Genomic DNA, 17,062 nt, shown 5'->3' with positions numbered 1-17,062 from the left:
ACACATCTGGAAAATGTAATTATATTGAACTTGAGAAGAGATTGGGAGCTCATAAAATTTTACTACCGTCTTAATTGGGTAGTAGAAAGAAACGTGTCTGATTATCAAGAAATGACTACGAGTTTAATATTGTTGTTGGCAAAAAGGAATTACTAGACATTTGAAGGCAGCTAGTTCACTGCACATAGAAGATGTTTTCCAGCTGACAGAAAATCAACAGAGGCTAGAAAACAAAACATTGAAAATATGCCCAAATAAGTTCCACCAGAAGAAATGGGATTGTTGGGAGGAAATTAGAAGTAAGTAGAAAGAGGCGATAGAAATGTTTCATATAAGGCATACACAAGGAGTAGTTGATGTTAGCCAGCTCATATGTTCTCAGTCCATTGGAACTTGGTCAGTCTTCTGCAGGTGGATGGTGAAATGGACTACAAGCCCTAATAATACATAATACTATTGTGAGAAAATAGCTGAAGAGTCTGAACTGTTTGTTTTAAAATTTGAAATACTTGTATTTAGATTCATTGAGAAAGTGTCAAAACTGATGAAACCTTGTAAGTTGGAATTAAAATATTTTTGAGGTACTGGAACAATAAAGGTACTTTTTTATATAAAAAGTATATATGAATTCATTCTCACTAGAGTGGTATAAAATTCACATGAAATAACTGCTAATTGTTAGTGATCTATAAAGGCCAGAACATCTTTATGCTTTGTCTCCTCAGAGTATGTCATTCATTTATTCCACGTTAGGCTACATTCAATACTGATGTTAATGTAAATCTAGAATAAACTGTACATTTTAACTTCCAAAACTTCAAGTCACTTAGAAATCTGAAACAGCATTATTCAAAGACAAAAGCTTTGATTTACTTAGATATTCTGGCCCACAGTATCTAAACATTGTAACAATGAAGTTTTCACTGTCTGTATAGTATACTGAAAGATGCGTTCGTGCTAAGGAGTTTCACTTTTTTTCCCAAAATGTAGATAATTGCTTTTAACAGTTTCACTAGTGAGTCTTGAGGAATTCTATCACAAAACGTTCAGGTGTTACACATTTTCTTTAAGTTAAGCAGTTCTTTGTAAGATTAACATTGAATGATAATTTTTACAAAGAACTGCTTGAGTTAATGAAAAAATGTTGAAGAAAGTGGATATCCAAGTGAATTGATAAATGAAAAAAAATTATCAATGGGGAAAAGCAATAGATTTCAGTCAATGCTGAAGATGATTGATAACATGCAGATAACAACAGTGATTACAATGAAAGGCATGCTGATATGAAAAGGGCTGTAGTTTTTATCTATGGTTGATATGTCACAAATTAAAGATACTGTTAGGAAGAACTGGAATATTATGTCTAATGAGAACGTTAGGAATAAACTGAGAGGGACCCCCATTCTCTCATACAAAAATAATTACAGTTCGGAACAAATAATGGAAAGAAACATCTAGGAGAAAAGTGCAACAAAGGTGGACAAATGGTTTGAGTGTGGACATTGGAAAGCATGAACGTACATCAATGATTTCACATTTGTTAATACGGCAGGCTAATCTAAAATTATAAATAGCCAAGACTACTATAACTATCACACTAATGTGGTGGTAGATGTTGGGATATGCCTCTTCTGCCTCTACTGTGATGTTTTTGATACAGATAATTCCAAAGAGGAATTTAAGCAAAATAATTTTTGGAACATGTAGGCAATATTAAACAAAATGTACTTTTTAATGCTTTGGTAAAGCATGTCTATCTGTGTAAATCTGTTAATAAGCTCCTGTTTTTTTGTTTTGGAAAAGGTCCTAAAGAATTTAAGAGGGGGAAACTGAGAGTCCCTTTTGGAACAAAAGAACTTAACTGTAAAAAAACAAAATTGAATGCTCACTGTTTCTAGGTTTAAATGAGGGCATTCCTATTACATATTTCTGAAGATGAAGAGCTTGAAAACTATAATAGTATGTTTCAAACAAATGTGTGTAAATGATTCTATTGTTTCTTAATGTTTTATACTTTCAAAAATGCTTAGAACTGTATGATGTTTTGTCACTATAAGTTATATAAACACTGTATACATTTTATTATTTTAAAAGCATTTTTATAAATGCATTGTTTTTTAGAATTTTTTCCACTGCAGTATGTGAAACAAAGTTTTATAGGTTATTTCATATCACGTGATATAATTTATGCATATAAACTGGCTGCTCCCTTTTAACGATTAAATTCTGAGGAAGTGTGAATCAAGAATGAAAGTGCTTAACTGTTTGTAATAAAAACGGTCTGACTGAATATCAGTTCAGTTGTTTATTTGCTTATTAAGCATATTATAACTGACTTGATAAACTTTCACATTAAAAAGTTCATCAGCCTAGATCCACACCAGTTCTAATTGTAAAGAGCAGATACTGTCTGATGAATTGGGTGAACCTCTTTGAAAGGTTCACACAAGTTGCTGATGGTTGTTATGTTGTCCACATGGTCCACCTTGATATGGGCAAGGTATTTGATACTAACCTTCATGCTAGCATAGTTAGTGAACTTAAAACTTCACAAACATATTCATATGTGGTAGGATGGATAGCAAATTGGTTAAAAGGCAGAACCCATAAGCTGCAAGCGTTGGGTGCAGCATCTGAAAGTCAGAAGGTAATTAATAGTGTGCCACAGGGCTCAGTACCTCTTTTATGCTCTGTTTACTTATCTAATCTCAAGAACAAGCAGCAAGACCTTGGGCTAATTAAATTTGCAGATGTCTGTAAACCAGCAGTCATTGTTAAATCCCCTTCTGATGCCCCATCTCAGTAGGGGATTACTTTCATAAATGCCTGGTGTAACATGGGCTTAAACTAAATGCCAATAAATGAAACACTGTCAGATTGTGATTACAAGCCCTCCTTGCCCAGCATACGGAATTAATAATACCCCACTTCAAAATTAAAATATTGTTAGGATCCTTGGAACCTGGATCAATAATTTCTTCTCTCTTGATCTCATTGTAATGACAGTGTTCAAGAAATATTTCTATTCAGCTCATTGAATTGCCAAAACAATATCATCTAGATCTAAAAAGAAAAGATCATTGTCCCCATATACTCAGCTTTGATTAGGCCAATTATTAAATACAGTGCTCTCTTTAGGATGTACCTCACTAGACATATTAAACAATTAGAAAGACTCCACAGATTTCTAACAAAGATCATCTCTGGCTTAAAATCCCTAAGCTATCAGAGAAGACTTGAAGCACTGTCCCAGCACTCAGTATCATGCAGACTTGTCAGAGGAGATCTGTGCATTTCTATGCCATTAGGGACCCAATCTTGGATCTCTTATATCGACACAAGTCAAACAGACCCACAAACACTAGAACCAGGGATATGAATCTCTGTCACTAGATTAATAAGACGCAGTGGACAGACTGGTTCCTTACCTACCTTCTCCCAAATCTCGAGAATAAACTCCCCCAACAGATCAATTAGTGTCATATACTATCATACTTCAGTCAAGACCTAGATGATGGGGTGGTGTATATAAATTCACCCCAGGCCTGACTGGCTCAGTCCTCCTTGAGAAGGGACATACAGTCTAAGAATGGGTATCAGCAAGGCATATTGGTCACAAGGCTCAGTTGCCTTGAATTTTCCAATCATTCCTATGATAAAGATTTGTCTTGATATTTTCCATCTTGGATTACTAGTGCAAACCATGCCACAGTTTAAAATTATCAGCCAATGTTCATCAGACATATAGCTGGTGACTACTATATTTCCTTTATTGTCTTTATGTTGGTTCTCCTTTCTTTGTTTTCTCATTCAGATAACAATTAGAGGAGCAGATGAATTACCCCAAAACCCCTTCGCTTATTTGAACTTTTTAAACAACCTGTGCAAAAATGAGTTAGATTAATTGGACTGCAGGAGTAGTCTTTTACCCAATGGTGTAACAACCCAAGACTTAATTATATTACTAGCAGAGGGACAGGAGTTATAGTCCACAGCATGACTGCATGTAGAGTTTTGTCCCCATTAAAAATTATTTCCTGATTTGTGATTGACTGGATTTTCAAACATAAATTGTTCTCAATACCATTCCATAAAGAGACTCGAGTAAGCTATCCAACACCCATAAATGTGTAACTGTGAAATGATGGCATGAGTTATCTGTGTAGATATGTTTGTATGTATGTATGTATGTATGTATGTTGTATGTATGTATGTATGTATGCAAGTATATAAGAACTTCATGCAGGCAGGGTTAGGAACCTACTGGGTAATGAAACTGAATGAAAGTAGAAAACACACACACACACACACACACACACACACACACACACACACACACACACACACACACACACACACGCACACACGCACACACGCACACACACACACACATAGATTCTTGAAATTATTCTCCCATTCCATCATTTTAGCCCCTACAAGCTCCCACCCCAGGATAGTAATCCCTGTGTAGGTATTCGACCATTGTGCTCTTTTTTAAGTGATACATCCTAAATATGTAAACACAGAAATAAAGATGCAGCTCATAAACTAAAATATTTCATTATAAGTCTTTAGAAACTAGACATGAGTATCCTCATTAATGGATTACTTGCACCTTTTATTTTCAATTTTATGTGCCTGAATGAGGGACATATTACCCCAATGTCCACAGCAAATTGGAATTATTTTATAAATATGTTACTAGAGCTGTAGTTTGTTCATCTAGCGTCCAGTGTCACTTCAGAATCTGATGCCCCTCAACTGAAGGAGCAAAAAAATAAAACCACTCTCCCAATCTAGCTCTGCTCACCTGAGGAACAGCAGGAATTGGGTCCATTCATTCACAACCTGCAAGCAAGACTGAGAACTAAAACAAAGTAAAAGGTCATTTGTCAGATCTGGAGCTCCTATTCTCTGTCCTAAGGAGTGCCAGGTCTTTAGCATTACTAAACCTACTCTGAGTGTTGTAGCAAACAAGAAAACAAAAACAGTCTGCTACCTTAAAAAACTGTAGCAAGCTACTTGTTACATTTGCTACAAGTAATGCCACATTTGAAACGCAGAACCAAGTTCTTCATTACTGACAACAAGAGCTGCATTTCATTCCATACTGGAAATCAAACCTATCACTGCACTACACACACACACACACACACACACACACACACACACACACACACACACACACACACACACACACACACACACACACACACGCGCGCACACACATACACACACAAACGAACATGCGCACGCACACACACACGCACACACACGCACACACATGCACACACACACAGGCGCACACACACACATGCATACACACACACACATGCACACATGCACGCACACGCACACACACACAATCACACACATGCACACACACACACACACATGCACGCACACGCATGCACACACACGCGCACACACGCACTCATACACACGTGCACACACATGCACACACAAGCACACACACATGCACACTGCACACACACACAGACACGCGCGCGTGTGTGTGCACACATGCATGCACTCACCAAAATAATGAGGATTAAAGTAATTACATAATGCCATGCATTACAACTATATACATTTTATTCTTATTTTTCAGAAAATCCATATTATAAAAAAGGACCACCATTTCATTGCATTTCTCATTTACTACCATAATGCCAATATTCAGTGTCCCTGAACAGGGACCACTGTACTTAATTATCATTGTTAATCTGTGTTGCATTGTTATCTGTGAATAAAGACAATAATTATAGGTCCGTGGTAGTAAGGGGCTATTTACAAGTGAGGAGGACTTCGCTGTCATGCATTTATATTGCAGCAAAAACTGCTATTATGCAGCTTAAAAACATTTCGATAGCACTGATCAGCTTTCAGATGGGAATGTTATTTATAGGTGGGAACTGGACCTTTACATGCAATACTGAGGCTATATCAGGGAGACCTAGAAGGGAAAATATAATAAAACAGCGTAGGCTTCTGAAGAAATTTATGAAAATATTTGTTATGATGGAAGATGTGAATTTAGTAGTCAGAACTCAGATAGAATTTACATATAATTCCCCAAGGTACAACTGATCTACACTAGATGGAAATTATATTTCACAGGAGCATGTGCAGTCACACACATGCAACATACATCCAAGAACTATTTTGGATCATGCACAAATAAAATCTTAGATAAAAATACAGGGTAATGAAGTAAAAATGAGATAATGGAATTTTCCTACTTGCCTGATAAAAAGAAATTCCAGAAATGGACAGTGGAAATTATTTTATTGTTATTAGGGAAACTAAAAATTACTTCAGAAGGAAAAGCTAATCAGTAGGATAAAATGCAAATGGAGTTTAGAAAGAGCCATGGTTAAGAAGTAATAGGAATCATTTAGATGGGCTTACAAAGATTAAAGCATTGCAAAATAGGGGGAATTTCATAGTAGAAGAAGAGGAGCAACTGCAGACTGCTAAAGGGAAAATGAGGTTGTATTTGGAAAATATGTATATATTTCTGATAGTACCTACACAGCACAACTTTTTTTAGCAAATGACTTAGCCAGCAGAAAGTAGAAATGGTTTCCCTATGTACAAGGAGCCTAGCACAAAAAATATAACCAGAGATTCTATAAAAGTATTAGTGATATTATGAAAATTTTATGAACATTTGTATAAAGCAGGGCAATGTGAAACCCAAGAAAAGGACAAATGGAAAAATGACTTCATTATGCTAAGGTTAGAGGAAGACTAGGCTCAACAGCCAATAGTTAAGGCAGGAGGTGATGAAATAAAAATAGTGATGTATAATCAATCTACAGGGAAGTCTTCAGGAAAAGATAGAAATTTAGAAGTTTAGGAGTTAGGAAGAAAGTGATAAAGATTTGAAAGGTTTCATTTAATAGTATTTTAAAGAAGGGGGAGCACCAGCATGTTGTAAGAAAGCTGTGGTGGCTGTATTATCCAAAGACAGACCCATTTCAATGTTAAACCATGATTATAAAGATTTTATGGCTATACTAGCTAAGAGCATGGTAAAGCTGTTGCCAAAATTGATAGATATTGATCAATGTGGTCTTGCAGAGCGATCAAATAATTGACAACATTACTAGAACAACAATCTTCTAGTGGGAAGCAGAACGTAAGAAAATATAGTTGGTATTACTGGGTCTTGATGCAGAGAAAGCATTCAATAGAGTAGTAAGCTGGAGGTTTGTGAGTTAGAGCAATGAAGGCATTTGCATTTCCTGATACAATAACAGAGTTCATTTGGAGGATATATGAAGGATCAGAAGCAAGAATTAAAGTGGGCTGGTTCTTCTCTGATAAACTGTGTTTATGCAGAGGGATTAGGCAGGAGTGTCCTCTTTCTCCTTTGTTATTTGCTATATAGCTTGAACCACTGGCAAACAAAAGGGTTTCAGAAAGTCAAGCATAAATTTGGTATGGTATTCAATAACTGTTGGTTTTATTTGCAGATGGCATTTCAGTATTGTGGAACATTTTGATACAGTTTCAAGTCTTTTGGGGAGACAAAAATTAATGAAGATAAAAAAAGGCTATAGCACTAAATTATGAACACACACATGAACGGGTTCAGCAATACCAATATTAATAGGGCCATGATAAGGTGCATGGAGTAAGCTGAATTTTGTTATGGTAGCTAAGGATATTTTGGAACAGACTAAATCAAAGATAATACCAGAACTGAGAATTTGGAAGCTCTTGTTTATGGATATGGGTAGTAAGATACAAACAGTCAAACTTTGGTCCCTTTAGTTTTATATACAGGCATATTTTTTATCAACCAGAGGAGAGATTGTGGACAATAATTAATAAAGAAAACAGCTGCTCACCAACACACCATGCAGAAAAAGAAATAATGTTCAGTTTGCGTCTGTTCAGACCATTCAATAGAAGAAAAACTTTTCACGTCTATTTCAGACCATGCTACAAAGTGTTGAAAAGAATAGCTTAAAGTCACTTCATGAAGCACAAAAATATGCGTATATTCCAAAAATCCAACATAAAAAACTCCAAATATACTCAGCTCAAACAGAAAGTCCACAGCCAGTAAGTAATAAATCAGATAGTTTATTCCACAGAACAGAAGGTAAGCACTTTCGTTAGTAGCTTATCCAAACCTATACTGAATCAACTAATACAAAGACATTTATACTGTGATCTTAAGTTATTAACAGTGTAAGAGAGATTTTGCTAGTATTGCTTGATTACATAAGTGTGATGCAGCCTGTAATCCAAAAATAAAAATGAAACAAGTCTGAAATAAAAATGTTCCACCTGTAATATAATAGTACATAACCTGCAGCAGGCTGAAAAGTACAGCTACAGAAGCTGAGTAAAACATATGTGTGAAATATATCCCCGTTTAAATTCTGAAACATGACACAAGTGAGACTGTTGGAAAGGATTGTTATAAGTATGTAAAACATGTCAATAAAGCCTAGAATTAAGTACAATCCTGAATTTTAAAAATAAAACAAGTGAGAGAGTGTGAGAAAGAGGTATGAATCCACCAATAAAGTAGTAATAACTCCTGAATAAAGTATACTGCAGTCAGTACAGAATGAAATGAATGTGACAGGCACAACCAAACAGCAACATGTGTTAAAAAAAGTACTGAAGCTGGAATGTGTCCCAAAATCTGGATATGTTGCTCTCAGTTTGCAATATGCAGATAGTATGGTTGTATGAAATACCAAACATCCACAGTTGTCTAGAGCCATATAAAGCAAATGTAGCAGGATGATGTAGCTGAACAGAGCCAGATATGAATGTGTATGAATAAAAATGAAATGTATATTGATGTAGCAGTAACATTCCTATCACCAACATGCATAAGTTGTCACATAGGATACTGTAGTCAGACCTGTAGTGTGTATATATCTGCAGCTAGTAGAAATGTACAGCATATGTATAGGTATTTGAAGTTGTTAAAGAAATATTTCTTCACCCTACCCTATAACCACAAATAATCCATTCCACGTGAAATGGGTATGTGTATTCACAATTAACACCCCTGGACAATTGTCCTGTTAGTTCATACATATTTGCATGTACGTTGATGCATGTGCCCTGTTCATACATCCAAACCTGATGGCCTGTTGCCATCACTCAACCCTGCAGGTTGTTGGAACGTGTACTGTTGCTCAAATTATGCATGTGTTATGCTTGCTGTTCAACGGCTTGAATTTATGGGTGTTTGGTTAATGGGAATACTAATGCATGCTGTTACAACTAATTGTGAATGGTATTGCACGTTACTAACCCAAACTGTCACTAAATAATGCAAAACATAGGACGACAGGGAAGGCGGGTTCCAGCGGACCCACCTATCTCCCACCTCAGCTGGCGAGTGCACCTGGCAGTAGTGCCCAGGCTGAACCCTCCTCCGGTGGCCCTGTGCCACCTGCGGGTGGAAGCGCTGCAGGGGATGGGGCTCATCCCCCCTCTGCAAGCGTGGCCGGAGGAGAACATCCACTCACCCTCCGTAATGTCCGGACTGTGGTGCATAGGGAGATCCAGCACGCTGTGCTTGGGCCCCTATGCCAGCTTGAGGCACGGGTGGCACAACTCACGGGCATGCCTGCTGCCCGTCCTACACAGCCCCCAGCACAGCCCCATCCTGGGCAGTGAAGGCACAGTGGCAACTGCCCATGGGTGGGGATCTCAGTTCCACTGTTGCCATCTGTGGGCTCATGGGCTGGAGATATCCAAACATCCGTCCCCATCAATTGTGTAATTCCCCCCACATGTGTCATACACCACCCCTGTATGCGTCTTGTTTGTCTTGTCTGTTAACCTCCCCTACCTAACTCCCCAGCTATACCAACTTCCCGTACCTGACATACCACTCTCAAAAAAATTATGCCCCATACATAGCTGCCCATTTTGCACACATGTCTGCTGGACATGTAAACTGGCAATTACAATTGGCTGTACAACAAATATTATTGTTGTCCTCACACCTCTCTCAGGGGTGGAAGGTTTCAAATTTCATACCAAATTACAAACATATGCACAGCTGTTGCTGATGAAGAAATGGGCAGCTATGGGCCTTTCCTACATCCCTCCTGCAAAACCCGAGCTTGTTTACCTACTGTCCTACCCTCTTTGTGCCCCCTTTTTCACCACTTTCCTATCTCCCCATTTTCTTTTCTTTAAAATAAAATAGCACGGGTGTGCACGAGAGTAAGAACTTTTAAGCAGTAGTAAGCGGGTGACCGCTTCTGTGCACTTAGCTAAGCATGTGTGCGCGAAGCTAAGCGGCACTGCGCATGCGTGACCTCCACGCAAACCAGCGCTAACCCGCTTACAACTGCTTAAAAGTGCCTTAGTCACTCTGAATGACAAGGCCTGTAGTTTTCTCAGCAGCAAAATAAAATACCTCCCTCAGTCTCGAACCCAGGACCTTGGAAACACTAGTCTGCATGACTTACCACTAAGCCACGACTGCTATACAAGAACATTGTGCTGAAAGAAATATATCATAAAATAGTAGGAATTAATGTAAAGGGAATATAGCAAGTCTAGTACACAAAGCATGTCATGTATATTTACTGTCAAATCTAGTGGATTTGTAAAATAGCACTGTGTGCTGAGAAACAGTCATGCTAGTTGGTAGCTACTAGGTAATAATGTCACAGTAGCATCTGGCAAGCCACACACATACTCAGAGCAGGATAAACACTGCCATAGTTGAATAGTTAAGAGATCAGACATAGCAACTGTGACTGAGTTACAGGGATGTCCCTGATGTGAAAACAAATGTCATCTGTGCCCCACTGACACCCTGTCAAATGTACTAACAGTAGGCAGAAAGATGTAACTACACATGCAATGGTAACTATGAATGACTGAAGGTATGCACCACCTGCACGTCACAAATGGTGTACTAATACATATGCTTGAAATAACCCACAGTCACAACTGCAGAATATCAGAATATGTCATTGGAGTATCCCACTGCTATGTACAATTCCATGAGGCTGATAAAAGATGCACCTGAGAGTATCTGAGGCCTGCTCAGCAGCATGATCAAATACCCTTGTAAGTGTCAAGGCCCACACCATGGCCAGACCACACTGCATGCAGTAACACCCTACCACAACAAACACATAGGGAATTGCTGCCCAAACAGATTTAGCAAGCATTACAAGCTGTGAATGTAAATGGAAAATAGGAAAGCCATAGCAACACATTACAGGAAAGACACCTAGCAGGCATACAAGGAGTGAATGTAAAGGCCAAATAGTGAAGCCATAGCAACATATTGCAAGAGCCACTGCTATATACCAGTTACACCACAATCCCCACAGGAAAGCACACACTCCCATATACACAGTATTACTAGTCGTAGGTGTCAGTTTACATACACATGGAGGAAGGAATACTCAGCTTACAGAACAACATGCATTGCAGTGTCTACAACACAGCCTGAAATATGAGAGACATACCAACCCTTACACTCACAGAACAGTGTCCACAGCAAACCAGCATGGTCTCCACCCTGATAATCTGAAAGGGCTACGCCTACCTAACAGACCTTTTTATAGCACAGTCTTGTAATCACAGTGAGAACTGCAATCACTACACAACAGGCTGCATGCAATTAGTAAATGCTGGCTAACAATTGGTGCAGAAGCCATCACATGGACATGTGCAGATACCTACAAAAGCATCCTGTACTCCCAGTCCACACATGCAATACTTTCATTGCACCCGCTGGAGGTAGAGAGAGAGAGAGAAAGAAAGAAAGAAAGAAAGAAAGAAAGAAAGAAAGAAAGAAAGAAAGAAAGAGAGAAAGAGAAAGAAAAAGAAAAACCTGTAACAACAAAACAAAGAGGCTGACAGCAGGCCAAGTAACTGCAAGCCTACGCAATCAGCTGCAACAAACACAGGTAATGAAAAGTACTACTATAATAGTCTACATACTGTGAACCCTCCAGATGTGTTATTGGTCTGTATCTATGTATATGAAGATGTGCATAGGGCCGGGGACATACTGCAACTGTCACTGAAGGCTCTACATACATATGCATGTGAAGGTAGCTATGTGCACATAGCAATGTAGGTTGTAGTGCAATGTACAAGTAGGTTGTACAGTAATGGATGTTCAGCAGTACGTTACTGTGTGTATACATATGTGGAACTAAAAAGGAGTATATATATATATATATATATATATATATATATATATATATATATATAACATGTGTATATGTATTTATATCGAGATATGTATGTATATATATATATATATATATATATATATATATATATATATATATATAAAATATGTGTATACATAGATAGAGAGGGATGTAGAAATACATAGACATATATAGTTTCACAGTGTCATAGTTTAGTACTAGGCTATCTGCAGACAGTGTCTAGAATAGATTTAGAAAATTGCGCCTCTGTATAGTAGTGACACAGTGAAGACCCCCGTACATAATAGCATTAGTTTACTGTGCCTCTGTCTAGTAGTGACACAGAGATGACCCCTGGTGTAAACCTATGATCTCCCATCGACTCGTCAAGAATTCACATGAAGAGTGTCAGTGAGGGTCTCTGCCTAACATGAACTGGGATCCTGTTCCACTGTATGGGAAGCCTCTTAGTGATGGATCTGTCCCTACAGTATGTCCTATTCATATGTGTGCTGAGGTTTAAATCTGTAGCTGTTGTGGTTCTGATGGATTTGGATTGTATGAGGTGGAACATGTCCATCAATACCTGATTGGACATGGCCTTGTACATCAGGCACAGATCACCCCTAAGTAGGCAGTATGCTATGGAATAGAGCATGAGTTACTTTAGTCTGGCAGCATATGAAAGTTGTTGGAGACCCTTGATACTCCTGGTGATGTACTTATGGGGTCCCTCTAGCTGTTGCAAGTGCCAGGTGAGGTACATACCAAATGGGGCATAGTACACAGTCATGGGCCTGATAAGGGAGGAGTATAGGGGTACAATGACCCCTTTTGATCTGGATGTGAATCCCTTCATAATAAGGTGGGCAAGGTAGGAAGTCTATCCAACCACTTTGGCAACGTGCGTGTCAAATGAGAGGTCAGTATCGATCAGTGTCACCAGGTCTCCGATTACTTTGTCTGTACTCAGTGGGTTACTGTCTATGTGATAATATGTGGGTACCTTGTCCGTCTGAAAGAGTATGACTATACATTACGTGGCATGCAGTTTAAGGCCATGACTCTGGCACCAGTTGCCGGTGTCCATGAGGCCTTTCTGTAGGATGTATGTGTCAGCTGGTGTATCGACTATGGCGCCTAGTATGCAGTAATCTTTGAACATTGTTAGCCACTACCCTCCCATGTCTGCTTCCACATCTGAGAAATATATGCCGAACATGAGCGGTCCCAGGACAGAGCCCTGTGGGACACCACTTGTGACTGGCTCTGAGTCTGACATGGCACCAGTGAGTTTGACTGTAGGGTTTCTATCCGTTAGCCGGTTTGCAACCCATCTTGTGACATATGGATTTACATTTCAGCCGTTGATCATGTCTATGATGCCAGAGTGCGGTATTGTGTCGAAAGCCATATGCAAGTCCAGGTAGACTGTATGGACCGCTGTGCCCTTGTCAATGGCTCTAGTGACTGATTTGAAAAGGTCAACCAGGTTCATAAGGCAGGATCTTCCCTCTACAAAGCCAAACCGGGTGGGATCAAATGTCTAAGTCCCCAATGTCTCTGTGTATGAGTTCCATAATGATTCTTTCCATAGCGTTGCAGACCAGGCTGGTTAAGCTTATGGGGCGGTAGTTACCAGGGTCTGTAGAGGTGCCTCCTTTGTGGAGTGGGACTACTGTTGCTGTATGCCAGTGTCCAGGTACATATGCTGTAGTAAGGCTATGGTTGAATAGCATTTAATGTGCATGTGTAGCTCCTCTTGGAGTTCACGTAGCATGCAACCTGCAATACCGTCGGGTCCCATTGATGCTGTGTTTACAGCTTTGCTGAGGGTGGTTCCCAGCTGGACATCTGAGATGACAGGGAGGTTACAGTCAGCTGGGATAAGTAATTCCTCATGTGTGGGTGAGGGAGGGGAGAAATCTGCACTGAACCTGTCTGCCAGAATGTTGGCATTATCTGTGTGTTCAGTGTAGCTTTTGTCACTGTGAACTAACTTTGAACATAGCTGAGGGTTCCCACCCAGGTGTGTAACATAGCAGAAGAAGGCCTTGTGGTTATCTGTAGTGTCCATAGCGATGTCCCTCTCATTGTTGGCCTTGCATGTTTGTACGACAGAACGTATCTTTCTACTATTGCTGATCAGAGATGCCTTATCTCTATGGAATTCTGCTCTGCCGTGCAGTAGCTACCTTCTGTTGTTATACAATTTGTTCAATGCTGGGGTCCACCAGACAGGATGCCTGCCCTTGGTGGAGAGGGTCTTGGTTTTATTTGGGATTACATGATCCATGCATTCTTGGAGATGTCCGTAGAAAGCATATGTGAAGGTGTCTGCATTATGGGATGTGGTTTCCACTGGCCCAGTGGGCATAAAGGATACCAACTCAGTTATAAGAAGTGTAAAGTCAGCATGTGAGAGGTTTCCCACTGTAGTCTTTTGTGTTGTGGGGGAGGTGGGATATGTATATCCAGGGGTATTAGTCTGGGGTCAGATGTGACTAGTGAGGGGTATACTTCCGGTGTGTAGCACATTGTCCCCATGTTTGTGATGATCAGGTCTAGTATATTATCTCCCCTTGTGGGAGAGGTGACTAGCTGTTCCATTGCATTTGACTTAGTGAATTCCGGGAACCTTTGGACTAGGGTGTTTGGGGTAGAATAATGCACCCAGTGTATGTTAGGGTAGTTGAAGTCTCACAATATGATGGTGTGTGGTGGGACATTCATATCCTCCAATGTCTTCAGGAAGGCTGACTGTGGTTCCTGAGATTGGGAGGGTGGTCTGTAACATTCTACCAGTTGTATAGCAGGTTTGCCTACGGTTATCTGCACCTGGATGGTCTCTGATGCTTCATGTGTTGCCACTAACCTGGTGGTGTGGGTGTCCTTCATGAATATGGACACACCCCCTCCCTTTTTGTTTTGTCCCGAGTCCTGGGGCCAAAAAGCATGATACGAGGTATAGCCTGGTACCGCTGGTGTGCTCTCAGGAGCCTTGAACCAGGTTCTCACTTACTGCACAGACATCGAGATTGGTAGAATATGTACGTACAGATATATGTAATACACACATACATATATAGATATATGTAGATACATATACATATACATATACAGATAGATCTGACTGACAAAAGATATGTCTGTATATGACTATCTCTCTCTCTCTCTGTCCCACCCCCTCTCACTCTCACTCTCCCTCTGTCTCTCTCTCACTCTCTCCCCCTCTCTCCCCACATCTATATGTATATATCAGGCATGGAGTGAACACCAGTGTGGATACTGGAGTACCATACCCCATTCAAAAACACTGACACCAGTAACCACCACATATGTTCATGCCTGCCTACCACTGCATGTGTCAGGGGGGAACAGGGGCAACAAGTGTACAATAGGCTCCCCATTGATATACACAGTGGCACACTAGTCCTATAATACCTCTACATGAAATGTGTCAGCGGACATGGTGTGTCAGCTATGGACATGTAGGTCACTGTACCCCTCCACACCCCACAATGTCCTACATGGTATGTACCTCCCATGACAGCTACAGATATGGAGAAGGACACAGACATATGTAAGTAACTGTGTCAATGCACTCAAACACAATACCTATGCAGAGTGACTGACAGGACCACAGAGCGCACACAGACTACCTACATAGAGGTTACCACTGCTGGATATACATAGTTTGGTCACACCCATGACAGTTGTCTAACAACCATGGTAACACCTCCAACACCCACAACACAAATTACCTATGTCTGTCGTCCTTTTTCACTGCTGTAAAGAGCACATGGTGGAGGTACAGGACCCTGCCCACAGATACGACATACCCTGTAGTAGACCACACAGAATTAAGAAGCAAGGCTCCCCATGAGTAGATGTCAGACATACCCCTGCTGAATGTTATGCAGATAGGTAATATGCCATATGAGTCACCCTGTGTAACTGTTTGTAAGGAGCAGGTACGATCATAACACGTGTCACAAGGGGCAGGGTAGCATAACAGTATGCTGCTGTAGGCCCAGGGCCAAAAGCACACTACCTACCTAAGACACAATGCACACCCATGAACACATTGCAAACAAAATATGTGAGGTGGAATGAGTGTGCCAGTGACTGGGTGCATGTTGTGTACTGGTGTGATTGCTCACCATGACTGTTTGTCATGGTAGTGTGTGTCCTTGGTGTGAGGCCAGAGACAGGTGTGTGAGGTATTGCGATCAACACATACTACATTGCCATATGTTGTGCTGTGTTACCCTGTATGTCACTGTGGTGTAGGTAGGGTTATGGCAAGTAAGAGTAGTGTGCATTACCAGTGAAATATGTAACATGCATTGTGTGCAGTGCATGGGCTGATAATGTTCCCCATACAGTACCTTGATACAAACCCCCAGTGTGAGGTTGTGCATTGTACCTGAACCAGTGTGTTGACTGCTGCAGTATACTAGTCTGTCGTATGGAGTGTGCCAGGTACTGTTGCACAGTTGTCGGATGAGCACTGATATCTGGTCATTTACATGTGTATCCCCCAATAGACAGACAGATGCTGTATATGGTGGTTAAGTTATATCACTGCAGTCGAGTATTATGTGTATTATGTGTGCCATAGTTTGCTGACAGATATTGCTGACATATTTTCCTTCTCCTTTTCAGGGCTATGGTTCACCAGCGGAACCCTGTCTACTCCACTGCAGAGGAGGAAGAGATACACCAGAGCCTGGTGCGGGATTTCGCTGTACTCTTTTCCCGCACCAGCCAGAACTAGAAGGAGAGGGCTGCACTGTGGCAAGACCTGGTCCGTCGGGTAAATGACATAGGCACACATAACCAGACATATGAGCAGGTACGCCATCACTGCAGTGATTTAATTA

The 17,062-nt window shown here is 40.2% G+C and overlaps 1 protein-coding gene across 1 annotated transcript in view; it reads left to right on the top strand.

The window, feature by feature from the left end:
* The window catches only part of LOC122805434 (retinol dehydrogenase 7-like), a gene marked incomplete at its 5' end in the record, with an annotated part of 238,149 nt that overhangs the window by 165,527 nt on the left and 55,560 nt on the right, over nucleotides 1-17,062 (top strand). The gene's annotated exons all lie outside the window — the stretch shown is intronic.

Source organism: Protopterus annectens, chromosome 6.part1 (genome assembly GCF_019279795.1).
Source record: "Protopterus annectens isolate FY-2018-M chromosome 6.part1, PAN1.0, whole genome shotgun sequence".
Lineage (NCBI taxonomy): Eukaryota > Metazoa > Chordata > Ceratodontiformes > Protopteridae > Protopterus > Protopterus annectens.
Note: the sequence above shows the minus strand (reverse complement) of the source record. Positions and strands in the feature narration are given on the sequence as shown.